Source organism: Lepidochelys olivacea (genome assembly GCF_965140295.1).
Source record: "Lepidochelys olivacea isolate rLepOli2 genome assembly, chromosome: 2".
Classification (NCBI taxonomy): domain Eukaryota; kingdom Metazoa; phylum Chordata; order Testudines; family Cheloniidae; genus Lepidochelys; species Lepidochelys olivacea.
The window spans coordinates 173,300,553-173,326,460 of record NC_140412.1 but is presented as its reverse complement, the minus strand read 5'-3'; the positions used below and the strand labels follow the sequence as shown (position 1 = coordinate 173,326,460).

General features: G+C 40.7%; 1 protein-coding gene across 1 annotated transcript in view; it reads left to right on the top strand.

Moving 5' to 3' along the window:
* The window catches only part of CNTNAP2 (contactin associated protein 2), a 1,667,645-nt gene that overhangs the window by 1,221,084 nt on the left and 420,653 nt on the right, over window positions 1-25,908 (top strand). The gene's annotated exons all lie outside the window — the stretch shown is intronic.

The following is a 25,908-nucleotide window of genomic DNA, read 5'->3' as shown; positions in this document are numbered from 1 at the left end:
GTGGTGAAGTACTAATAGGAACCCTTTGATTTAGAAGACAGGAGGATAAATTGTTTCTTTAGAAAACTCAGTGAGAGGAGGAGGAGGAGATATGATACTTCCCTTTTATTGCTGCTGATCCTGCCACATGCTTCAATGACTACTGCTGCTCCCTGCTTCTGCTGTTTCTGTTAGTATTATAATTGTGCCATGTTTCCTTTATTTCTTCTGCTTCCACCACAATTTGCAACATGTGCCCACGTGTTCGAATGTAATTACATAATTTTTGTCTTAAGAAGAAAAGGAGTACTTGTGGCACCTTAGAGACTAACCAATTTATTTGAGCATAAGCTTTCGTGAGCTACAGAAGTGAGCTGTAGCTCACGAAAGCTTATGCTCAAATAAATTGGTTAGTCTCTAAGGTGCCACAAGTACTCCTTTTCTTTTTGCAAATACAGACTAACACGGCTGATACTCTGAAACCTGTCATAATTTTTGTTTTATGTTGCTCTTTTTTTTTTTAGCTACTTCTAAATCACAGGAAACAAAAGCTGAGAGGGCTGTAATAATACAAGATCAAAGAAACATAAGAAAGACATCAATTTCACCAGATTTAGCATATCCTATATAGTACTCCAGTATTTCCAGCACACTCACATAAACTCCCTTCCCTTCTCCAATATGTGTGTAAACATTGCTGATGATCACACTGGGACTTTGGAAGAGTGTTATGACAAAGCTGACAATAAGATGCCCTAGAAGTACCAAACTCTCCATAGACGGTGTGAAATATATGGACTATTGTCCAAAGGACCCTATGAGGTCTGGCCACAGCAACCTCACCTGGATGGGAACAGAGAACCTGCAGAGAATCTGGCTCCTGTGGACATTAAATATAGTCAAACCAGTCCAAGGAGTTCTGGTGTGTCTTACGGCAGTGGGACAAAATGTGGATTAATCCCAACTCTGCATGAAGTAGGCCAAACTCACAACAAGGCATGTGTCTTTGAGCAGAGGGTGCTTAGGAAGTAGGTTGGACAGGAGCTGAGCATGCTGAAAGAGAGCAAACTGAAGAGTCAGAGTGTGAGCTTCTTTCTGGATGTGTGGCTGGACCCTGGTGTCTTAGCTGGGGTTTCTTTGTGCACTTTTCCTGTTTTGGCATTTGTTTGTTTGTTGCCACCTACGTGAAAGGCAAACTGGCAAACTCGTCTACACTGTAAATAAATAGAAAAGACCCTAAGCTGGGTAATCACCAGAACATAACCCCAAATCTGCTACTGCTTCAGAGGGAAGTGTTAAGAAACCCCATAATAGACTAACAGGCCTTGGGGAAAGTTTATTTCTAATATTCATTAGTTACAAGTTGGCTTATAGATCATGGGTCTGAATATCCCTTCCCAATTTTTATCCTATCTAAATTAACTGAGAATGTTCTCATTAACCATGTAACTATTTAATCCTTTTATGAATCCTATTAAGCTCTTTGGCTCAGTGATATCTTCTGGTTGTGAGTTCCATTAGTTAATTAGGTGTATACTTGGACAAGTTAGATGTCTTCAAGTCACCAGGGCCTGATGAAATACATCCAAGAATACTCAAGGAGCTGACTGAAGAGATACCTGAGCCATTAGCAATTATCTTCAAAAAGTCATGGAAGACGGGAGTGATTCCAGAGGACTGGAAAAGGGAAACAGTGCCAATCTGTAAAAAAGGAAATAAGGACAACCCGGGAAATTACAGCCCAGTCAGCTTAACTTCAGTACCCGGAAAGATAATGGAGCAAATAATTAAGCAATCAAATTGCAAATACCTAGAAGATAATAAGTTGATAAGTAACCATCAGCATGGATTTGTCAAGAACGAATCGTGTCAAACAAACCTAATAGCTTTCTTTGAAAGGGTAACAAGCCTTGTGAATAGGGGGGAAGTGGTAGATGTGGTATATCTTGACTTCAGTAAGGTTTTTTTATACTGTCTCACATGACCTTCTTATAAACAAACTATGGAAATACAATCTAGATGGAGCTACTATAAGGTGGGTGCATAACTGGTTGGAAAACCATTCCCAGAGAGTAATCGTCAGTGGTTCACAGTCAAGGTGGAAGGGCATATCAAGTAGGGTCCTGCGGGGATCAGTTCTGGGTCTGGTTCTGTTCAATATCTTCATCAATGATTTAGATAATGGCATAGAGAGTACACTTATAAAGTTTGTGGATGATACCAAGCTTGGATGGTTGCAACTGCTTTGGAGGATGTGATGATCTGGACAAACTGGAGAAATAGCCTAAAGTAAATAGGATGAAATTCAGTAAGGACAAATGCAAAGTACTCCACTTAGGAAGGAACAATCAGTTGCATACATAGAAAATGGGAAATAACTGCCTAGGAAAGAGTACTGCAGAAAGAGATCTGGGGGTCATAGTGATGCTATAGTGAAGCTAAATATGAGTCAACAATGTAACACTGTTGCAAAAAAAGCAAACATCATTCTGGGATGTATTAGGAGTATTGTGAGCAAGACATGAGACATAATTCTTCTGCTCTACACCGTGCTGATTAGGCCTCAACTGGAGTATTGTGTCCAGTTCTGGGCACCACATTTCAGGAAAGATGTGAACAAATTGGAGAAAATCCAGAGAAGAGCAACAAAAATGATTAAAGATCTAGAAAACATGATCTATGAGGGAAGATTGAAAAAAGAAGAGAAGACTGAGGGGGGACATAACCGTTTTCAAGTCAATAAAAGGTTGTTACAATGAGGAGGGAGAAAAAGGAGGGAGAAAAATTGTTCTCCTTAATCTCTGAGGATAGGAGAAGAAGCAATGGGCTTAAATTGCAGCAAGGGCAATTTAGATTGGACATTAGGAAAAACTTCCTAACTGTCAGGGTGCTTAAGCACTGGAATAAATTGCCTAGAGAGGTTGTGAAATCTCGATTATTGGAGATTTTTAGGAGCAGGTTAGACCAATACCTGTCAGGAATGGTCTAGATAAGACTAGGTCCTGCCATAAGTGCAGGGCACTGGACTAGAAGACCTCTGGAGGTCCCTTCCAGTCCTACGATCCTATATGTGCGGGTGTTTGTTTGTAAAAACATCTTTTATCAGTTTTAAGTGTATTGCTTTTCCATGTTGTTGAATATTTCCTTTTTCATGCCCATGATTTTAGGTACCTCAATTTTGTGGTGCAGTTGAGTTAACTCGGGCCTGATTTTCAGACATTCTGAGCAGTTAGGATGGTCAATCAGTGAGAGCCACAAATACTCAACACCTCTGAAAATCAGGCATGAAATGTTTTAAGGTGGGTACCTAAAATTACAGGCCACTTTTGAAAATGCTGTCCTTCATCTCTAGACACTTCTATTTCCCCATCTATAAAATGAGGGTAGTTTTAGTAGTACTTATTTACCACAGAAAATGTTGTAAGGCTTTTATTGATGTATGTAGAGCACACCGAAAATATAAGCTCTGTATTAGTGCTGCTATTATTTTATCTGGGGTTAAAATTCTTAGTGACATTTCAAAGATGATTACTGTGTCGTTGCTGTAATGGGTGAAAAGTCATGTGGAATGACGTGGCCCCTTCCTCCCTTTTGGAGGAAAAAATACTATAAATGTTATACCAATAAAATAAAAACCGGCAGGATCTTATTAAAGGGGAAAAGGCAAAATACCACATTTATTGTGAATACAGAAAGAATCATAGTAAGCAGTTAGTTATAGCTATAACATTCCATTCAATCTCATATTTATTCACACATTCATTCATACACACACACACACACAGGTTCTGCAAGGTTGTTATCATAGTTATCAGCCTTAGAGTTGCCCATGCCAAGCCACTGGCCAGGTGGCCTGGACATGAGGAGGCAGCAGGGCCTCATCAAATGCACATCTGATGCTCCTGGAAATTGGTTTGCAGAATCAGACCCCAAAGTTCACACTTTCCAGAGTCCGTTTTTATAGGAATTTCTTCCTATGTCAGTCTATGGGAATTGCTTCATCATGCTGTTGCTGAATCAATCAGCAGATGTCACATTCCTGACGGCTCCGTGCTGCCAGATGTTATCTTGTTCTTTGGTACTCTCATTCTTGAGGCTGTTGGGTGGATTCCAGTCTGCTCTCCGGGGGTCCTCTGGTTATTTCCACTTGACGCCTTCTTCAGCCGATGGACACTGGATTCTTAGGCTGGCACCTCCCTGATCATTCAGTTATTATCCACACCAAGCATCCATCCACATACATCCTCTATCTCTATTTTAATCACAATTGTTAACAAAGCGAGATGAATACAACAAAGGGGTGGGGCGTCTCTGGGTGTTGTTTCTGTTGTTACAGAGTATTGCTTTGAGTCTCTCTCTGTGTGAGTGGTTGTTGTTACAAAGAATTGCTCTGAGAACAGACTCTGTCTTAGAATGTACTAACACAATTAGCAGCTTGCAAGTTTCACACCTAGAGGGAGAGAAACAGTACTAAAAACCAAGAGACCTCTTAGTTAGTAATACCTTGGAATTTAAACTATGGGGAAATCAAACTCATTTGTGATTTTAATACAGAACTTCTTTAATATGATCCAACATAAACAATGTGGTGGGGGAGGGAGTTTTCATGATATTGAGGCATTTTTATGGACTGGGTTAAACCTTGCTGTTATGGGTTGGGTGTAATCACTGCCTTTTATTCAGAAGACATGTAACTAGACCATTGTAAACAGGTGGCTGAAACAGTTAGGTGGCTTCCATCCCAAGCACAGGGCCATATCACCAGCCAAAGCAAAGGGATATCCAAGTCCACTCAGAAATTTGAACTATATGGGCAAGAGTTCAACTGGAAAATGTTTGGGGAGGTGTATGTATAAGTGAGAAGCAGGACAGAGAGACAGAATCAGGAAGAAAGCCAGGCTGATGCAGCCTGGAAACAAACTGTGTGGTCCTGGGAGAAGCTGAGGGAGAGGCTTTGGGTTGGGGTGCTGTCTGACAAACCTGTGAACAAGGACATTGTCTCCCGTTGTTAGATTTCTTTTGTTTTCAGGGCAATGGGCATTGTACATTATTTGTAAATGAAAAAAATTGCATCAAAGAAAAGCTGACTCTCACCAAATTCTCCTCATAGCTGGAAAAACCTATAAAACTCCACATTTGGGTCAAGAGAAGTAACAGTATTTTCACAAAGTGCTTCTGAAAAATAAAGGATGATTTCTTTGCATATATTTGCCCCTCTTATCTCCCCAGAAAGCACTTTTTGTTGTGCAAAATAACTGTTTAATCATGTACTTCTGTACTTTCCAGAACCTAGGGTGGGGCATGGGAGTGAGTTATATTATTTGGATTATATGTCAACACACACATAATTTCATGTCAAAAAGGGAGCTAATTGCCTGGAATGTAACATTTTGATTATTATAGATTTTGGATATGAAAGTGATTTATAATATTTGGATGTTTATTGTAAAAGTCTGCAACAATAATAAAGAGCAATGTAGGTGCTGCAGATGAATGTGCTCAAAAAACACTGAAAACTTAGATTTTTTTTTAACCAGTGTTTTTCTGAAGTGTGTGTTTAATATTTCATTGATAGATGGTCTGTCTCTTTGTTATTTTAATATGTTTCATTGTGTGTATTAGAGAGACAAGGTATGGTTATTGACCAGGACTATGCTTCATTGAAGAGAAGTACATGGAAACATCATTATTAAACACCTAACACAAATAAAAATAGGTTTCAGAGTAACAGCCGTGTTAGTCTGTATTCGCAAAAAGAAAAGGAGTACTTGTGGCACCTTAGAGACTAACCAATTTATTAGAGCATAAGCTTTCGTGAGCTACAGCTGATGAAGTGAGCTGTAGCTCACGAAAGCTTATGCTCTAATAAATTGGTTAGTCTCTAAGGTGCCACAAGTACTCCTTTTCTTTTTACAAATAAAAATGTATTCCATATGTAAAAGAACTGCATAACTGTTCGAAAGACCAGTTTCAAAGAGTAGTTATCAGTGGTTTAGTTTGAACTGGGAGGGCTTATGAAGTGCAATTCTGTAGGGGCCAGTCCTGGGACTGCTACTATTCAGTATTTTTATTAACAACTTGGCTGAAGGAGTGGAAACCATGCTTATAAAATTTGCTGATTACACCAAGCTGGGAGGGGTTGCCAACACTTTGGAGAACAATATTAGAATTAATAGTGACCTTGACAAATTTAAGAATTAGTCTGAAATCAATAAGATGAAATTCAATAAAGACAAGTACAAAGTATTAACTACAATTTGGAAGGAAAAAGCAAACCCATAAATACAAAATGGCAAATAAATGACTAGGCAGCAATATTACAGAAAAGCATCGGAGGGTTATATGAGTCAATAGTGTGATGCTGCCGTGAAAGAGACAAATGTCATTCGGGAATGTATTAACAGGAGAGTCATATGTAAGACCTGGGGGATAATTGTTCTGCTCTCCTCAGCACTGATTAGGCCTCAGGTGAAGTACTGTGTCCATTTAGCAGCACCAGCACACTTTAAGAAAGATGTGAAAAAAATGCAGAGAGGAGCAAGAAAATAAGGTTTGGACAACATGATTTGTGAGGAAAGGATGAAAGAATTGGGCATGTTTAGTTTAAAGAAGAGAAGCCAGAGGAGGGACCTGACAAGTCTTCAAATATATTAAGGGCTGTTATAAAGAGGACAGTGATCAATTGTTATCCGTGTCCACTGAGGGTAGAAGAACAAGTACTCAGCTTAGCTTGCAGCAAGGGACATTTAGGTTGGTTATGAAGAAAAACTTTCTAACTAGAAGGATAGTTAAGCATTGGAACAGGTTACTTCGGGAGGCTGTGAAATCCCAGTCCTTTTTTTAAGAACAGTTTAGACAAACACCTGCCAAGGATGGTGTAGGTATACTTAATCGTGCCTCAGCATGGGAGGTTGAGCTAGATGACTTCTTGAGGTCCCTTCCAGCCTTTTCATTTCTGTGATTCTCATGATAAAATGTAGACTACTTCAAGGAATCCAGTAGGTGTCTGTGCACTGCTAGCAGACTTAACGCCTCTAGGGGTAGACGGTCCATTTACAGATAAGCCTGACTACATGTCAGCATCTCAGGAGCAGCCATCACTCTTTCCATACTCCCCGCACTTGCTTTTCTGGGAGTAAGTAATCTGCTCTTTTCTGGAAGAGATTAGAATAGCATATTATCACAAACACCCAGAGCTAGGTCGATGTATTAGCTGGTATTTTAAGAGGGTGGAGCCAAGGCTCCACTGACTCCCTGGCCAGCTACAAAAACACACTGGACTTTGTTTCACCCCCTTCTCTCGCTCCACCTGCCACAGAGACGTGTGTGTGCATGTTTGTCTTTCACCCTGTATGTCCGTTCTGTAGGCCAGGCCACAATCTGTCCCCTAATGATTTACAGAATAAATACAGTTAAAGATAGTGGGCCGAATTCATCTCTGATGTAACTTCATTGACCTAACCCACTGTTTTCAGTGAAATATAAAGTGAATATTTTTTTCTTCTGTTTTATTTTATTTTCCATTTGTCCCCTTAAAAACAGAGTCCTTAATAGCACTTAAAAGGGTCTAACTGACAAGCAAGAACAGCTGAATAATTCCTTCTGAAGTGCCATAGTGTGTTACTAGCAGTACCGTTATCTAGTTTGAAGAGGTTTATACTACTAATAAACAAATAAAGCATTATTGGCAGCTATGTGTATTTAAGATTTTGTGGTTTTCCATGGCTAATTAAAAATAATGAGCCCCGGTGTACCTTAGCCTCAGGAAAAACAAGTAATGCAATTAGATAAATCCACTGTTGGTAGTTAGAATACAGAGAAGAGGGGAAGCAGAATTTTGAGCAATGTTATTTACTTACGTTTGTTGCTTAAGTGGAGGCTCTTCTTTAAAGGAACTTTTTTTTTATTAGCCACTTAAGTCAGCAGCCTTTGTATACCAATCAGAAATCTTTATTCTATTTTGTCTCTCCTTTGGTTAGTTAAAGGAAATTAAAGTTAAAATAAGAATCTCACATGGCATTGTTTGCAAAGTATTGTTGTAATTTTTCAGCAAAAATGTTTAAACCTTCCAGCAATTAGAAGATACGGCATTAGAGTTTCTCTTGTAAAGAGACCTCCACTTTTTGTTGTTTGGTTGTAGAACAGATCTGGGACCTAAGAGATCAGAACTCCGTCCCTGATTCTGCACTGACTCGTACGATATGGGTCATCTTACTTTGCTTTTCTTTGCCTTTTGTTCTGCATTTGTAAAATAAGGATAACAATACCTACTCAGCGTTGTAAAGTATTTTGAGATCTGTGGATGAAAAACTCTATACAGATGCTAATTTTTATTATTTATTTTAATTTTATTCAGATAATCCTGATGGGTTTTGCATTATTTTATTTGCAGAGCTTTGTTTCAGATCAAACCAGAAACTGCAACGCCAGTTGAGCTGGGATGTCTGTTTACATTTAGTTGTCTTCTGAGGGGAGTGCCTTCCTTCCCTCAGCTACCTTAACAGAAAGGCCAGCTTCCTCTCAGAGGGTCAGGCCAGGTCTACACTAGAAATTAAATTGGCTTAACTACATTGCTCAGGGGTATGAAAAATCCACACCCATGAGCAGCCTAGTTAGGAAGACTTAATCCCCTGTGTAGACAGTGGTATGCTTATGGAAGAATTTTTCCGTCGACCTAGCTTGCGCCTCTTGGGGAGGTGGATTACCAACCCTAACAGGAGAACCCCTTCCTGTCAGCGAAGGTAGCACCTACAGGGAAGCGCTGCAGCAATGCAGCTCTGCTGCAGTAGCATTTCATGTGTAGACAAGCCATCAGTGACACAGGTAGTATCATAGACTCCCCTTAGTGATTTCAGAGCCTCCAGTTGGGGGGAAAATGTCTTGCCATGACTCAGATTCCAAGGATCAGTTGAGACTGTCTCAAATATTCTCTGTCTTTTCTGTGAAGAAGAACCTCACAGCAGGAGGTATCTTTCATAGGCACAGCATGGGGAGGGGGGTCAGGAAATTTTGTGTTATAGTAGATAAATTTCAGAGTAAATCTTGGACATTGGCACGCTGATCTCCTGTTTCATTGTTGGTGAACATTGGTGATCTGAAAAGATGACGTGAAAGAGTTATTTTAGACCCCAATCAAGCAAAGTACTTTAGCACATGGATAACTTTAAGCCAAGGGACAACTCATGTGCTAAAATGCTTTGGTGGATTTTGGGGGCCATGCATCAAAGGTTGTAGAAAGCAAAGAGTGTTAGTTTCTTTCCAGTTTGTGAAACAGCAGTACAATGTTTTCTATCAAAGGATCCTGGAAACTCATTGAATCCACAAATCAAAAGTAATTAGTCACTTCACCTTCCTGATAAAAGAGTGAGAAAGCCCTAACTTCTGTTTGGAAGAGAATTATTTAATTATTTAATTATTAAATCTGTGGTGTATGCACTTAGGCCAATGTTTGACTGGCTGCGGGAGTGAGACCTTGAAGAATCCTTTGGTTGCAATGATGGACAATGAGCTAAGCTAATATGTCAGAGGTGCTGTCTCCAAACAATGAATCTTGGATACTTCATTACCAAGCTTTGACAGGAGCTCTTTCTTTTCAGTCAGAAAGCCAGTGGCCTTGCTGCAGTTTTTTACACCATAGAATTCTCTCTTTTGTTTGTCTGTTTTTACACATGAGATTAATGCACTGAATATGTTTGTCTTCAAAGCAGAGTCTTTTCAGCATATCCATTCCCTCACATCAGCATCTAAGGGTTCTTATTGTCCCAGATAGCCTGTAAAAACAAATGGTTCTAGCAGTGGAATGGGTGAGTCATCCTGCCACATCTCTGTGATATTATTAATTTGTATATGTGCATTTTATCTATTTCTATCTATAAAACAGCGAGAGAGCTAGAGTATGTCATGATCATTTAAATATGTTGCTCTCCAGCAAGGATATTAATACCCTGCAATGGGAAGAGGAGGAAATATACCTTCACTTCTTGCAACAACAAAAAACCAACAACAAAAAACCAGCACAACATACACCACCACTTTCTCTATGGGACAATGAAACATTCATGTGAATATTTAGATAGTATGACTAGAAGTATGATCTACAGTTACATTAGCTAGAATAAAGATTACAGCATAGCATATATACTACTGCATAACATAATGCAGCCATCAGTTGGGGTTATGAAGGAAAGGCTCCCAATGAGATAGTATTGCATAATCACTTTTTATAACTTTATTTGAAACATCTAGTTTCGGTCACTCTCAGAGAGCAGTTACCAGCTTGTATAGACCATTGTTTGTTCTGATATAGCATTTCCTATATTCTATTTTAAAAAACAACAACACTGCATGAAATGCACATATGAGAGATGTGGATGCTAAAAACCTGTAAATTTTTGTGGTGGAGGAGGGGGATCCTTTGTAGACCTTACTTTAATACATTGTTGGGTTATACATATTAGGAGTTATTCCCACACACACACATTTCCATTGTTAAAAATGTTAGTTAGCTAGTGTTTTGATGATGACATATGAACTCAGACAAGGCTTAGAAGCAAACAAGGTGTTTGACAGTAATGTCATCATTATTCAATGTAATTTTTCAGCTAAGCCAAAGGAGAGGGTGAGAGATAGTCAGGAGGAGGATTCAACTGTCTGCAAGCAGTTAGGTAGAAATTATTTCCCCTTAATTCTCATATGCACATTACAAATTTGCATTTTAATTTTAATATCTGAAAGTGAGAAAGCATATTCAGGTAAATGTGCTAATTAGCTCTTTGTAAACAGCTATATGCTGTCATTTTTTCTTAAATTTAAAAGGTGATTAAAATAACAGATTTTTTTGCTGGCAAGGAAAAGGAATAAGTAACCATCTGCAAAAGTAATGTGATCTTAAAAAAAAAATCCAAAAAAACCAAACCAAAACAAAAACCCATCCACATTAGAGTTGTTCCTCAATGTCTGTACCAGTACTAGAGAGGAAATGAAAAATTGCCACAAGACAATCTGGTACTCCAGCTCTCAAATACCAAGGTGATGAATACTGGATAACTATTTACAGAGAGTCAGATTTCCCCCTTTCCCCTCCCCGTGTGCGCACGTGCACACACACACACACCTACTTATGTTGGGGAGCATCTTACGCATTGATGAACTCCATTCATTTCTGGTACAAGAATATGCTCACTGTGGGCATCAGAAAGAAGCCCAGTGAGAGAGTACTCAATATGTGTCTGGATCCACACCATTAATGTCAATTTGAACTTTACTGTTGAGAACGATGAGTTCAGCATGCCCTTTAAAATAAGTTAAAAAAAATTTCACAAATAGTTCAGCTATTAAAGTTTTAAAGTGGCATTTTTTAAATGCTGCAGTTCTCTATAAACAATTATTTTGGGGGGAAAATATACATTTGCCTTGACAGTCATTACTTTGTGACACCAATTTTGAGTGGACACAATATGAAGATGAACATATGGCTGTGATAACTTGTTGTGACATCTTAAAATGTGATCTCTTATGTGGGAAACTTGAATGAAAAAGATTTGCTGAAAAACACAATTAAGGAAACATTTTTTTCTATAAGAAGTTAGGTTTATCATTTGAAGAGATTCAGAGAAATAAAAGATTATATAAACTTGCAGAGTCACCAAGGAACTAGATCTTTGTTTTTCTACATAGAAAAGAAAATCAAGATGGCTGCTGCCCTCTCATAATTTTTAAGGTGACCTATTAAAATGGATTACTTATTCTATGGAAAACTACACAGAACAACAAACCATGCTGATAGATAGATATAGATACAGACAAATATAGAAAGAAGGAAAAAATTATAGTAGCAGTGATAGGTTGTGGTAACCCTGTATAATACTACTCTCTGGTCACCTGTGTAATATGGCTATTTTTATACTTCTTGTCTGGTCCCCTAATTAATACAACAGACTTACAAGTAATCATTTAATCCTAATGGAACTGTTCGCAGAGTAAGGTATTTCTCAAGATAAATAGTGGTGGAAAAATAGTGCCCTTAGAATGTAAGAGTTCAGTAGCTAGCACTACATATCAGTGTTTAGCAAACTGACATGCCAGGAGATCTGTAATGGAAGCTTTTGACTAATTAAGTGAAAGTTACTGTCTCATTTTGAAAATACTTCCATTTTATTTTTAAAGCCTGAAGTCTACTTTACCCTTAGACCTTAATTCAGCGGTGAGCAACCTGTGGCCCACCAGGGTAATCTGATTGCGGGCCGTGAGACATTTTGCTGATGTCAATTGTCCATAGGTACAGCCCCCCACAACTCCCGGTGGCCGTGGTTCGCGGTCCTCCTGCACATCTAAGCACATCAGATAGTCTAGTTCCTCCACTGATTACGTTTGCTTGCTAGTTGTGGTACTTCTCAAATGATCCCAGTGCATTCTGTCACTGTCTTCTGCCAGTTCTTCCTTGGCCGTCCTCACTTTCTCTTTTCTCTATCAGGTACCCAAGTCACTGTTTGCTTAGCTGGATTCCATCTTTCATATGGTGAACTTATAATTCTTTTATGATATTTTCTAACGTCTTGCTCTGTCAGCTCTCTTACTTCCCTTGTTTTGTCTCTCTATGCAATATATAATATCTCTATGCAATGTATAATACCTTCCCAGCCATCTGTGATTGGCAGCTTCCAGTCTCTCTTTTTGTTAGCCACTGTCATAGGCCAAGTCTCTGCTCCATATAGTGGCGTGCTCAGTACAATCTGACCTTTAGTTTGGTGTGGAGACCTCTGGTTTTGACCAGATGTTATTCATCCTTCCAAAAGTGGTGTTTGCTTTTCCTGATCTCATATGAATATCTTTATTGCAGCCACCTTCAAATGTCATAGAATCATAGGGCTAGAAGGGACTGCAAGGGTCACCCCCTGCCAATATGCAGGATTTGTTGTGTCTAAACCATCCAAGACAGATGGCTATCCAGCCTCCTTTTGAAAATCTCCAGCGAAAGAGTTTTCACATCACACTCCCAAGACAGCAGAACTCTTCTACCTGTTCCATTTCTTTTCCTTTCATATACACCTAAAGATACAGACAGAACTCTTAGAGGCAGATGCAACATACAGCAAAAAAGGACAAAAAATAAAGATGAGATTCAGGCAAGATAGAAGTGCCTGGGTTCCAGAGAAGGCTGCAGAGGCAGAAGCAACACAGGGGAGTCTTCAGCAGCTCTACAAAATAGTGAAAGACCTCTAAGGAGTACCCAGACTGTCACAGGTGCTGTCCATGAGGGATTCTCACGGACTGATGTAGAAAATGCATGAACAAGCCAGATGATGGAAAGCACATTTCCATTCCATAACAGCCAATAAAATTAAAGCAGCCATCAAAGGCCTCAAACAGGAGAAAACTCTTGTGGTTTACGTAATTCAAGCAGAGATACTAAAGGAGCAAGGGTAAATTCTGATTGAGTAGCTAATAAAATTATGTTACAAAATATGGCAAAAGAACAAGTGCCACAAGACTGGAAAGATGGTATCATCGTGACATTGCCAAAAAAAAAGGGGTGATCTTAGTGCTTAAACTGGAGAGGCATTGTACAGTATCAATCCCAGGCAAAGTATTGATTACCATGATGCTGAATAGAATGAAGATGGTGGTTGATGAAATATTACAAGAAAAAGAGTCTGGATTCTCTGTAGGTAGGTCATGTTGTGAGCAGATATTCCCTCTTTAACAGATCATTGGGAAAGCTACTGCTTGGCAAAAACCCATCTTAATCAACTTTATTGATTTTAAGAATGCGTTTGATAGTGTCTGCATAGAGACCCTGTTGGAATGTTTCTAGAAGCTATGGAATACCAGGAAAGCAAATCAACGTAATAAGGAGTTTATGTGGTTGAACTAAATGCACAGTAAGATCGGACACTGGCTTGGGTAAGTGGTTTGATCTTGTCACTGGAATTAGACAAGAATGTATATTGTCTCCAATCCTCTTTGTGTTAGCAATAGAATGAGTGATGGATCAGACAACAAAAGGCATCATGGACAGTATAAAATGCACCTTGCATGCTATTTCTGTTCTAGGATCGCTCTTTTATATTCCTAAATCTCAGATTTACAGTCTGGGAGATGGGTTTGGGCTGTTGTCGCTTCTGGAACTGCTGCTACAGCAATAGTATTATTATTAATCATACATAAAACATATGTCAAGTTATCAGTGCAGCAGCTCTTCATCTTTTTAAGTGGCTGAGGGGAAAGGACAGCTGTTGCTGCTCAATATAATATTTGATTTACTCTAATCAGTTCTGTGCTGTTCATTTTGTATGGTGGATCCCAAAGGCCAGGGGAGTAAGAGCAGCCACATGACCAGGTATTCAGTTGGTAAAATGCTCCTTTGATCAAAGTAATTACTGAACAAGGAGAAAGTAGCAAGTCTGTGAGGAAAGGACTGGTTGTAGTCATTCTGGCCACTAGATTTCTCTTTCATAATTTTTCCTTTTCCATTTATTTTGTGAGACAAACTGTGCCTTATAGATAAGTGTGTGTCTGTGTGATTGTACCGTATGTTAGCTTTACTGTGCTTTAAGGATAAGGCCCCAGGAAGTGGCTTGAATTTGTTGCAACCTGAAGTGCTATAGAGGATTGTGATTTGTATCTAGCTGATGCTGTACTGAAGTTTTTAAAGAAGCAGAAAATACATTTTTTCCTTTTCCTTATTGACAACAAGCAAGTGACTCTGACTCTCTGTGCAACTGGCAATGTAATTATAAATGAAATCTGTGCCCTTTTGAAAGCATTCAAAACCAACAAAAAATATTTCCTCAATCATCCTTTGTTTGTTTTTAAGGGTTATGCATCAGCTTTGGGGAATCATTTTGGTAAGAGGTGAATGATGTATGTGTAACCCAGCCCTGAGGTGAGGGTAGAGACTTTTCCCTTTTCTGCCCAGGGTTATGGGTCCTGGCTTCACTTATAAAGACCTTAGCATCTCCACCCAAGGAAATCCTTCTAAGTGCAGATGTAACCCACACACCTCCTGGGTGTGGTGTTCTGTTCCATCTGGTGGCACTGAGACCACTTAGAGAGATTAATGAGTCTGCTCTACAGCCTTAGCTAAGAGCCATATGACTTTAGCTCATGCAGTAGAGGCTCATGCACTGAGCTCCCAAGGTCCCTAGTTCAATCTCGCCCGCCGACAACTGGGTTCTGTTGGAGTTGCACAGAGAACACAGAAGTATGTCAGCGCACGAATAATGAAATAGCTATCACAGTTCTCAGAGTAACAGACAAACACACAGCAAATACCTTAAGGTCAGTGCTGTGCTCTTTGCTAGGAGCCATTGTTTGTACGTAGACATGCAATATGTACATCAGAGGTAGTCATCAAATCCCACCAAGCCCGGAGGTCTCCGACAATGTTCCAACTCTCCCTGCCCTCCTCCCCTAAATAGCGTTTTTATTTGATTATTTAAATAAATATTTTCCTTTTTTTAAAACCCCTTCTCATGCTCTAAACAAGAGACCTTTAACCAAATAACAGGTGCCTTGCAGAGAGTGGCTAGAACTAAAACCCAGGTTTCAGAAGCCCCTAACTTAGAAGGGATTGAAATCCAGATCCAAGTTTTTGTGACCAAAGCCCACTCCTACTTTGGATATATTCAGACAAACTTCAGTTTAGATTCTTATGAAACTTTCTGAAGTTCAGCCAACAACGGTTAATAATAACCAGAGGTTTTCATTACAAATCCTGAAACAATTCAGACTTTCTTGGTTTCATGTTTCTTCACATATTCAAAATTCTGGCAAGTTTAATCAAACAGTCTGTTCAGATTCCACACAAAGCCATGTGGAATGTAGCAATGTGACTCTCAATCAAGTTTTGCTCCAAATTTGAGTTTGCTCAGGCCCAAAACTCAGAATAAAACTCATGGATTGCAAACCCATGCAAAATGAAGAAATAAATAACACAAATATGTATAAGCCAATTGAGATATGTTTTGTACAACTCTCTAGTTAATTACCCAAAGGAGTGAAATGGAAAAAACACAGATCAGCTTATTATTGTACTTCTCTTTATTCAAATTATACGGAATCCCCCAATGTATAATTTAATAAACTGTTAATATCTCTCCATGGTTATTATATTATATGAAATTTAATAAGATTACAGTCAAACTACTTTTGCTAAAGTTATGTTGTATGTTTCTCATTTACGGATGATTAACAAATTATTTACAAATAGCTACGCACTGGCCAGTATGCACTGGAAATTATTTATTTCAGATAGATGGCCCTAAATAGATCAGGATCTATCTGATAGGTGCAATTTTTCAAAACTTCTGACTCATTGAATTATATTTAGGTTGTATTATTAAATAACATTATTTAAACATTAGGCCTAGGAAACACCTAGTCAAAGTAAAACAGCATAAGATTTAATTCCACTCTGTCCAGATAGCAGAGGACAAATGAGGAGTACCTAATGCACTGGGAGTTAGTCTGCACATATACTAGACCAATACAGTTAATCAGATCCAGTTAAGCAAGAATCATGGTCAAATAGTCAACATGGTGTATTATGTGTAGATTAATGTTTGTACGTCACATTACTTTGTCAGTGCAGTCAGATTTAATAAATATGAATGGGTTCACAAACTCAGTTTGCTATTCAAATTATGAAAAACAAGCCTTCACACTGAGAGTCAGTACTATATTCACTGCTTTCATCCCTTCCAATTATCTGTTACTTATCTTTGAATAACCAGATGTACAATAAACCAGATTGCATTGTATATGGTAAATCTAATGTGTATTATAAGTAGGTTTCCTATATATGTCAATTTTTAGTCACTTCCTATGTTAGTCCATTTTAGGCATTTACAAAGTAAACAGAAGATGTGTACCTACTCATGAAAATTAATATTTCTTACACTTACCCAGTATATTTTAAAGGAGGGGGGGAAAGAACTTCATGTACTCATATTGTAATAACTCACAAATCCTAGAGACTTCCCTCTCTCTAACTCTGCTGATATGAAACAGCTCTCTTTAGAGCACACTCCTCAATACAACAGAAAAAGAAGTATTCCAGATTTGATGACAATACACCTTTCTATGTTCATTTTGTATTATACTATATTGTGCTTTACCAGCATAATAGATAAGGCACTGGACTGGGAGTCAAGAGACCTGAGCTCTATTTTTGGCAGTCCCATTGACTTCCAAATCATTTAAAATCTCTGTCCAGTATTTCAAAAGTGACTTAACATTTTGAATGCCTCAATTTTGGGATGTCTGTCTAGAGAAACTTTAAAGGGGCCTGATTTTTAGGGTGGGAACTCAGCAATTTCTGAAAATCTGTCTGCTTTAAGTTGTCTCAGGTTGGACACCCAAATATCAAAACATCCCTAATCACTAGTCAGTTTCACAAATCTTGAGCTTGATGTTGGTTTCCCTATCTGTACCATGAAGCTAATGATCCTTATCCATCTTCATAAAGTACTTGACAGTTCTGGATGAAGACTGCATATTTCTAATTTAGACTGCATTTTGGGAGGAAGGGACATTTCTTTGGCATAGTTTTCCTATTGTACAGCATTGTATCTATCCTCATCCTTGGATCCCAAAAGAGCATTATGGAAAAGGAATACTGTACACAGTGGTTCTTCTTTTATCCTTACAGCAACTGATGGTCTGGGAGTAATACTGTGGAATGCTCACCTCACTAACCAGTTGTGTGACTCGTGGATCTGGGAGCACTGGGAACATCTATGCCACCTTCTCCCTTTCCATCCTCCTTAGTTGGGGAAGGGAAGGAGTGGGGGAACTTGAGCTCCAACTAATTCCTTCTCCCTTCCAATGGCTTGCAGTGGGTAATGTGGGCGGGGAGTGAGATGTTTCCAAAAGCATCTGGTTTCTGAGCTTGTCTTACTCACTTCTACTACCATTGGATTACTGGGAAACGTCAGACTGACTGACTATCTCAGTTAGTCATCCTCCCTAACCCCAATATGTGATCATAGAATAGGTAATTGCCCATTATGGGGAATGAATGAGACCAGAGTCTTCTCAAAGGGCATATATAGTAAAGTGTGTGTGTGTGAGAGAGAGAGAGAGTACAATATGTAAGTAAATCAAGTAGTTTCACAGTCTGTGCTTGAATTTAAATAGAAATGGAAAGGAGGGATAGCAATATGGACATTAAGTCCTGTTAATACAAAATATTGTTATGCCTAGCAGACATATAATTACACATGCAAATTGCAGCCTGCTGAATTTCAAATCAATGAGCCAGTGATGCCCAAAGAGCAGCAATGATATGTTAGCAGAGATAAATAAAATTAAAAAGAACACCTGCCTGATATCTTGCTGAGCCAGAGCTGTCATCCTCTGTACTGAATTGGGAGATCTGAGACCCAGTGTCTGAATGCTTCTCTCCTCTGCGGGCCGCACTGGGGAGGTTATCGGGCCGCAGATGGGCCTGTGGGCCGGGACTTTGAGACCCCCGAGTTAGAAAAATTTATCTTATAGGGATGTGGGTGGGCAGATTATTAGGGCTTGTCCACGTAGACTTAGTGCATGACAAGCCAGGGAGAGAATGCGGAGTGTTCTAGTCTGCTGCACACTAAATCACTGTGTGGATCCTGTTACCATGCACTAAAATTCTGTAGTACACATTCACATATTGCTGCTTCAAGTAGCCATACATGAGTGTGCACTACAGAGCTTTTAGTGTTTGGTTGCAGGGTCCACATGGACTGTCCATGCACAACAGATTAGAGTACTTTAGAGGTAGACCTTGGCTTGCCACGCACTGACGACCAGGAAGATAAACTAGGATATGGATTATATTTGCATTCAAAAGTTCTATTACCTGGGTAATATTGAGGGATATTGCTATTTGATAAATCTTACATTGGAAATAATATGAGTGAATATCATACACACGAGGGGAAAGATGTTTTTTACCATGTGTTAGCCAAGTCCTAGTGTGGACATAGCAATTGACCTGCTAACGTGTGTGAAAGCTATAATTGTAATGTCCACATTAGAATTTTACCATGTGTTAGTTACCACATTTCAGCTTGGGGCTTGTCTGCAAACACGTTCACAGCAAGCTGCGATGTGAATCTATCCCCTAGTAGCCTGCCACACACTGTCATGTGGACCCTATTGACACTCATTAATAATTTGTCAGTGTGCTTTGATTTACTCCTGTTTCACACCTCAGCTTGCAGCAAACTAAATATTCCTGTATAGAAGCCTTAAGTGTGGACCCGTTAAAAGGGACAAAAGCCAAGGTGCAACTGCTTCTTGGTGAAAGAGTGGTGCATTAGATAAGGTTTCTATGAACAGGTTACCTGTGTGCAGTTTGTGATCAGCTCTGTTTCAAGCAAACATACCTTGTGTACATCTTGTAAATAAACAACAATAAGGAAATACCTGATTTCATATTACTGATTTCTGCTCCAAACAGAAGATTGATATTGCAAAGGTCTAACATCTGCTACTGCTTGGCAAAGGGGCGATACATTTATAATCAGGGTGGAAGCTTACTCCTGACTTATCATTTAATTTTACTCTCTCCTTGCACAGCAAAGCTACATTGTCCTCAGTGGGAATTTCCCAAAGTAAAAAGTGAGTAAAAATTTGTGGGGTGTGTGTTTATGTATGTATATATTGTGACAAAGTTCCTCCTCTCCCTTGGTGGGTCTTGCGCTTATTGGTGGATTTGCTTGCCTTGGAGCTTCACAGCAGCCCTCAGTTTGGCCGTCTTCATGAACCCATAGTCCAAGTCAACTCCTCCTGTGTCTGACCAGGAGTTGGGAGGTTTGGGGGGAACCCGGGCCCACCCTCTGCTCCGGGTTCCAGCCCAGGGCCCTGTGGAATGCAGCTGCTTAGAGTCCCTCCTGGAACAGCTGTGCGGCAGCTACAACTCCCTGGGCTACTTCCCCATGGCCTCCTCCCAACACCTTCTTTATCCTCACTGTAGGACCGTTCTCCTGGTGTCTGATAATGCTTGTACACCTCAGTCCTCCAACAGTCCGCGTTCTCACTCTCAGCTCCTAGCGCCTCTTGCTCCCAGCTCCTTACACGTGCCCCACAAACTGAAGTGAGCTCCTTTTTAAACCCAGATGCTCTGATTAGCCTGCCTTAATTGGTTCTAGCAGCTTCTTGATTGGCTGCAGATGTTCTAATCAGCCTGTCTGTCTTAATTGTCTCCAGAAGGTTCCTGATTGTTCTGGAACCTTCTCTGTTACCTTACCCAGGGAAAAGGGACCTACTTAGCCTGGGGCTAATATATCTGCCTTTTATTTACTCTCCTGTAGCCATCTGGCCCGACCCTGTCACATATCCCCACCTCTGCTGAATGCTACAGGGTTAGGCAACTTGGGACGTCAGGCAGTGTACTCGTGACAAGCCATCTCCATTGCCATGGTGGCTACCAGCCTGGTGTTGTATGGTGAATTGGAAAGGTTGTAGGGACAGGAACCATCTGGTCACCCTTGCATTCTTCTCTTTATTTCGCTGCATCCACTGGAGGGGTGAATGGTCGGTCACAAGGGTAAACCGTTGTCCCAGAAGGTAATAACATAGTGTTTCCATGGCCCATTTCACAGCTAGGCACTCCCTTTCAACCAGGGCATACTTCTCTCTCGGGACGAGTTTCTGCTGAGGTAGAGGATTGGGTGTTCTTCATCTCCGACCATCTGCGATAGAAGAGCTCCCAATCCTATTTCAGATGCATCTGTTTGTAAAATGAATTCTTTGTTGAAGTCTGGGGCTATAAGCACGGGGTTACTGCAGAGGGCTGTCCGTAGATCCATGAATGCTTTCTCTGCGGCATCTGTCCACTTCACCATGTCTGGACCCTGGGCTTTTATCAGGTCTCTCAGGGAACTTGCTCTAGTAGCAAAATGGGGAGTAAATCATCAGTAGTACCTCACCACACCCAGGAATGCCTGGACTTGCTTTTTCCGATTCGGCCGCGGCCAATTTTGGATAGCCTCTAGTTTGTTTAGTTGGGGCTTGACCATGCCCCTTCCTACAATGTAGCCAAGGTATTTAGCCTCGGCTAGCCCTATAGCACACTTGGCTGGGTTGGCTGTGAGGCCAGCCTGTCTTAGCATGTCCAGAACCGCTTCCACCTTTCCTAAGTGGGTTTCCCAGTTGGGGGTGTGAATAATCACATCATCCAGGTATACAGCTGCATAACTGGTATGGGGCCGTAGGAGCTTGCCATAAGACGCTGGAATGTGGCAGGTGCCCCATGCAGTCCAAAAGGAAGAACAGTATATTGAAACAGATCCTCTGGTGTAGAGAATGCCGTCTTTTCTTTCACATCTTTGGCAAGGGGAATCTGCCAGTATCCCTTTGTTAAATCAAGGGTGGTCAAAAATCAGGCATTGCCCAGACGGTCAACTAACTCATCGATACGAGGTATGGGGTATGCATCAAATTTGGATATCTCATTCAGCCGGAGAAAGTCATTACAAAACCTAGTGGTGCCACTGGGTTTGGACACCAACACAATCGGGCTTGACCACTGACTGTGGGACTCTTCGATGACTCCCAGCTGCAACATCCTTTTTACCTCTGCCTTGATCTCCTCCCTTTTTGCAGCTGGGACCCGATAGGGCCTTAAAGTTACCTTTGCCCCAGGGTCTGTGATAATATGGTGATATGCTTTGGTGGTCCAACCTGGTTTGGTTGAAAACACATCCTAGTATCGGTTGATCATCTCAGTTACCTTCTTCTTCTGGTTTGGTGTCAGATCAGTGGATATCCTGATCTGCTCCTGCATATTATTTCCCTGGATCTTGGGCCACTACACACACCTCTCGTTGGTGCCAAGGCTTTTAGAGGTTAATGTGATAAATTTGTTCTTGTTTCCAGCATCCTGGCTGCCACACCTTGTAGGTTACTTCCCCCACGGGTTTAACCACCTCACAGGGCCCCTGCCATTGGGCCAAAAGCTTGCTTTCTGCTGTGGGTACCAACACCATCACCCAATCCCCTGGTTGGAACTGTCGGACTTTTGCCTGGCGATTGTAATGGGTTCGCTGGGCGTCCTGCGCCTTTTCCAAATGTCAGTCCTTTGTCTTTACTGGATTTTCGCTTGATTTACACTGGTGTAAAATCAGAATCAGTTCCACAGCCTTCATGCTGGGAAGACTTTGTGACATTGAGCCAGGGAAGAATATAATTTTGGGGAGCTACAGAATGTTTGATTCAGTATCACATGGTCATTCCTGAGGATGTTCTTACCCTTTCTGATAGGAAGCCACATGAAGATGGTGAGTTTGAGCATGTTATGGTCCTATGGTTTTTAAGCTATTAGTTAAAGAAATTCTCTTTTATCTTTTGTTTAATATTCCGTATTAAGATTATAATTTCAACCAGTATGGTGGTGATGGCAGCTTTACAAATTTTGGATAGTACTCATTTCCATCCAATTCCTCTCTGATGATTTAATGCTAATTCCAAATCATGACTTCCAGTGATCAAACATTATTTATATGCAAATGCAAGGAGTATGGGAAATAAACAGAAAGACCTGGAAATATTAGTATATAAGCTAAATTATGGCTTAATTGACATCACAAAGATTGGGTGGGACAAGTCTGATGACTGCTAGTTTAACCCGGGGTGCTTCTTCCTTAACTGGTCGGGTCAGCTCCCTTGCCGTCCTTTGCATTTCTACCAGCACGACAACCTCGTCATAGGTGTAGGGTTCGTTCTGGCTTACCCAGGTGCGAAGGTCTGGCGGTAGTCCTCTCATGTACCGGTCGATGACAAGAACCTCTAGTATCTCCTCCGGACTCTGGGACTCAGTTCGTAACCACTTTCGTGCGAGATGGATGAGGTCATATAATTGGGACCGCGGGGTTTTATTTTCCTAGTACCTCCACTCATGATATCGCTGGGCACACACTGTGGTCATTACCCCAGATCTGGCCAGGATCCCTGCTTTCAGCTGGGGGTAGTCTGCTGCAGCCTCTTCAGGCAAATCATGGTAGGCCTTCTGGGCCTCCCCACACAGGAATGGAGCGAAGATGCCAGACCACTGTTCTTGGGTCCAAGCCTCCCGCAGGGCTGTCCTCTCAGAGACCAGGAGGTATGCCTCTACATCATCCTCCCACGTCATTTCCCGCAGCCAATTGCTGGCCCGCATGATCTGCGTCCCATCATGGCCACGGTTCAGCTCAGTAAGGGCCTTTACCTGTTTTACCAGTTCCTACAACATAGCCCGGTCTTGAGCAGCCTGGTCCATCAGCAGGCAATTTGTCTCTTGTTGCAGCCACACTGCCTCCTGCTGGGTGGCTGCCTGGACACGGGTAGCCTCCTGCTGGGCAGCTGTGGCTTGTATCAGTGCTTGCACTACCTCCTCCATTGTGGTGAATAAATAAATAAACCCTCTCCCTTTTTTTCTCCCAAACACCCTCCTTCTTCCTCTGCGCTGTGCACCCCAAATCCCACTCCTGACACCAGTTGTGACAAAGTTCCTCCTCTACCTTGGTAGGTTTTGCGCTTATTGGTGGATTTGCTCACCTTGGAGCTTCACAGCAGCCCTCAGTTTGGCTGTTTTCATGAATCCACAGTCCAAGTCAACTCCTCCTGTGTTTGACCAGGAGTTGGGAGGTTTGGGGGGAAACCGGGCCCGCCCTCTACTCCAGGTTCCAGCCCAGGGCCCTGTGGAATGCAGCTGTTTAGAGTGCCTCCTGGAACAGCTGTGTGACAGCTACAACTCCCTGGGCTACTTCCCCATGACCTCCTCCCAACACCTTCTTTATCCTCATCATACGATCTTTCTCCTGGTGTCTGATAATGCTTGTACTCCTCAGTCCTCCAACAGTATGTGTTCTCATTCTCAGCTCCTTGCACCTCTTGCTCCCAGCTCCTTACACGTGCCCCACAAACTGAAGTGAGCTCCTTTTTAAACCCAGGCCCTGATTAGCCTGCCTTAATTGGTTCTAGCAGCTTCTTGATTGGCTGCAGATGTTCTAATCAGCCTGTCTGTCTAAATTGTCTCCAGAAGGTTCCTGATTGTTCTGGAACTTTCTCTGTTATCTTACGCAGGAAAAAGGGACCTACTTAACCTGGGGCTAATATATCTGCTTTCTTTTACTCTCCTGTAGCCATCTGGCCGACCCTGTCACAATATACACACAGTGTATCTTCCATAAATCATTAAAAATTCTCTCAAACCAATACTGAAGGATGTTAATGAAACAATAAGAAAGCTTTATTTTAGGAGATTAAAATGCTCTTAATTTCTGTATGCATTTAAGATTAATAAACTGCTAATTAGGATATGCAAATGAGTACTTTCTGAATTCATCATAAACATTCACCAGTACCTGATCCATAAATCATATTCTGTTAACGTATTTTTGTTATGTAACTGGAGAGTAACAGATTTATGAGCCAGTCCAATTAGGTCTAATTTACATGTGTATGGAATTTTGTAATAAAGTATTATGAACCTAATATGCAAGTCAGAAGAAACTAATTATAACATGCATTTGCTTTAGTAGGATGAAAGAAAATTGAACTTTGTCTTAAAAAATTACTGCTACGTGCTTGAGGCAGAAGTACTAACAAAAAGAGTTTAGAAACCCCAACTTTTTTCTCTTAATATAGTATATGTAGATATTATTTGTTCAAACTCTTGTAATTTGCACTACACAGATTTGCAATTTGCTTTGTCTTAAGGGCCAAATTCAGTGAAGAAGATACTCCATACATCCTGGGGCATCCATGCTCACTCTGCTGCAAAGCAGCCTTGCTGCGAGGAAGGCTGGGTTGCTATGGAGGACAAAAAACAATTTCCAGCTTTGTGGCATGGCCAGGAGTTACTTAGTCATTTGACAAAAAACAACCGGGGAGAAGGTGTTCTCATGCAAATGAGCTCCATACCTTGCATCGACTTTGAGAATCTGGAGATTTTAGCATCTCTTCAACCTGGGTGTTCTGTTTGCAAGAGTTCCTGTGGTCTTCAGGCTGAATCTCTCTACTGCCTGGGTCTAGTGGGGAAATTGATGGGCTAAATGTTTTTAATGTTAACTGAAGGAAGTATGACTGGGAGGCAGGAGTGAGAACCTTTTCTTCCATCTGTGGTGCATAGAGTTTTGCTGTGGATGGCAGCAATTAGCAGTCATATGAGGAGTCTTCCTCTGTTTTCAATATCATCCCCCCATTCCCTGCAAAGAGGAAAATTTAGGTCCCAGGAGCATTTTTCTTTACTAGCAGAGTTCTGAAACATTCTGGCTTTACTTTGGTGTCAGTCCTTTGTCTTTACTGGATTTTCGCTTGATTTACACTGGTGTAAAATCAGAATCAGTTCCACAGCCTTCATGCTGGGAAGACTTTGTGACATTGAGCCAGGGAAGAATATAATTTTGGGGAGCTACAGAATGTTTGATTCAGTATCACATGGTCATTCCTGAGGATGTTCTTACCCTTTCTGATAGGAAGCCACATGAAGATGGTGAGTTTGAGCATGTTATGGTCCTATGGTTTTTAAGCTATTAGTTAAAGAAATTCTCTTTTATCTTTTGTTTAATATTCCGTATTAAGATTATAATTTCAACCAGTATGGTGGTGATGGCAGCTTTACAAATTTTGTGTAGTACTCATTTCCATCCAGTTCCTCTCTGATGATTTAATGCTAATACCAAATCATGACCTCCAGTGATCAAACAATATTTATATGCAAATGCAAGGAGTATGGGAAATAAACAGAAAGACCTGGAAATATTAGTATATAAGCTAAATTATGACTTAATTGACATCACAAAGATTGGGTGGGATAAGTCTGATGACTGGAATATTGATATCGTTCTGGAGTATATTAACAGAAGTGTTGTATGTAAGATGCTGGAGGTAATTGTCCCATTCAGCACTGGTGAGGCCTCAGCTGCAGTAATGTGTCCAAATGTGGGTGCCACATTTTAGGAC